We start from the raw sequence: 1965 nt of genomic DNA, 5'->3' as shown, positions 1-1965 counted from the left end.
TTATCATTTGATTTTGATTAAGGTGGTCAGACATATGTCTACTTCTTATTTTTTTTCTAAATTTTTTGTAATATTGCATTAAAATTCAAAATTGTGACCAATCAATTTTTTATTTTTTTTGAGATAAGTCATACTAGTTTAGAAACTAGATTTAATTTTCTAGAGATTCTTTTCTCTCAACTTTTTGATATAGAGTTAATAAAAAGTAGAAAATTGCATGTCCAGTTGACATAATCCTAATTTTCTGATTTTTTATTGCCACTTAAGAGCATAGTTTGGTTGACCATGATCATGCACATACCCCTATAGGAAACCATTTATGCCTGAAGTACACCATCACTAAGTCACTAGCAACAAATATTTGTTGTCTTAGAGTAGCATTTGTAGCAATCTTGTAACTCACATTACTATTTTGTAAATTTTGTTTGACATCTTGTTAGAGCTAGTGAAGGTGTTCAACAAAGGCATATCTTTCATCACTAATTTTGTCTCCAAGGGAAGTGACACAAGATCTAGAACACCTTGAAGATTTTTAGCATAGAAAATTTGAAATGGAGATTTTCTAGTGGATTTGTTAGCAAAACTATTATAGGCAAATTTTGCTTGGGGTAATGCCAATTACCATTGTTTAGGCTTCTTGTCCACAATGCAACATAGCAGATTTCCCAAACTCCGATTAACTACCTTTGTTTGTCCATAGTTTGAGGATGATAGGCGCTACTAAAATGTAACTTTGTTTCTAATTTTCTCTAGAGAGTCCTTCAATAATGGCTCAAGAACTTAGTGTCTCTACCTGAGGTTATGGTCTTTGGAAGGCCATGTAAATGAAAAAATTCTAAAAAGAATACTTATGATACTCTAGTTGCATCATTGGTCTTTTTACAAGCAATAAAGTGGACCATTTTTAAAAATCGACCAACAACCACATAAATAGAATAATTACCTTGCAGAGTGTGTGAGAGACCTAATACAAAATCCATACTCAAGTCAATCCATGGTCGGTGGGTACTGGTGAATCCATGTATAATCTTGTATTTTGTGAATGTCCTTTAGCCACTTGAGAGATTGTACACTTTGCCACATATTTAGTGACGTCCCTCTTTATCTTAGGCCAATAATACTTATCCTAAATGAGGTTTATTGTTTTGTCCTTTCCAAAGTGTCCAGCTAGCCCATCGTAGTGAAATTCCTTGCTAATATTTCTCCATATGGATCTGCCTAGTATACATAGTTGTTTAATCTTAAAGAAGTAACCATCCTGCATAAAATTGTCACAATTCACATTATCCAACTTACCAGAAGATAAAAACTTTAGTTGTTCAACAATTTCCCAGAAATCATCATTTGTTTTGTATGTATCAGCCCAATATGTATTTAGATAGTAGACATTTATTTTGGATTTGTTCATACAGTTAGGTTAAAGACATTTCTCAATTGGTTGAATAAAAGGAAACATTGCAAGAAATGAAGAAAGTAAATACATTCAAAAGACTTAGCATACAGTTTGTGTGGTGTAGTTGGAAACTCACCAAGAACGCAGCCAACTAGCTAGTCCTTAACAGGTGTTGGAATGCGGGAACATGTCCAAAAAGTATTTTGGAGTCATGGATCCAAAATGGAAATTTGCAAGGCAAGGAAACAAAATCAATATAATGATCAATGAGCAACATTGAGTGCTGAAGATTGAAATCTATTTTGGATTAGTCGATTCATTTATGTTAAAGATATTTCAGAATTGCTTGAATTGAAGGCACCATTACAAGAAATGAATAAATTAAATGCCACTCAGCATGTGGTTTGTGTGGTGTAGTTGTCAACTAACCAAGAATGCAGCCAACTGGCTAGGCCGTAACGAGTGTTGGAATGTGGAATGTATTGAACAAGAACTCTGAAGTTGTGGAACCAAAATGGAAATCTGCAATGCTAGAAAACAAAATCATTATAATGATCAATAAGCAAGATCGT

General features: G+C 33.4%; 1 long non-coding RNA gene across 1 annotated transcript; it reads right to left on the bottom strand.

The window, feature by feature from the left end:
* Nucleotides 1-901: 901 nt before the first annotated feature.
* Nucleotides 902-1623, bottom strand: LOC149550204 (uncharacterized). The gene is made up of 2 exons (XR_016354510.1): nt 1530-1623; nt 902-1258 (listed from the first exon to the last, which is right to left on the bottom strand). It is a non-coding gene; the product is annotated as an uncharacterized LOC149550204 (long non-coding RNA).
* Between the last annotated feature and the right edge of the window lie 342 nt (nt 1624-1965).

Source organism: Cupressus sempervirens, chromosome 7, assembly GCF_028749045.1.
Source record: "Cupressus sempervirens isolate cs-2001-9-10 chromosome 7, ASM2874904v1, whole genome shotgun sequence".
Classification (NCBI taxonomy): domain Eukaryota; kingdom Viridiplantae; phylum Streptophyta; class Pinopsida; order Cupressales; family Cupressaceae; genus Cupressus; species Cupressus sempervirens.
Note: the sequence above shows the minus strand (reverse complement) of the source record. Positions and strands in the feature narration are given on the sequence as shown.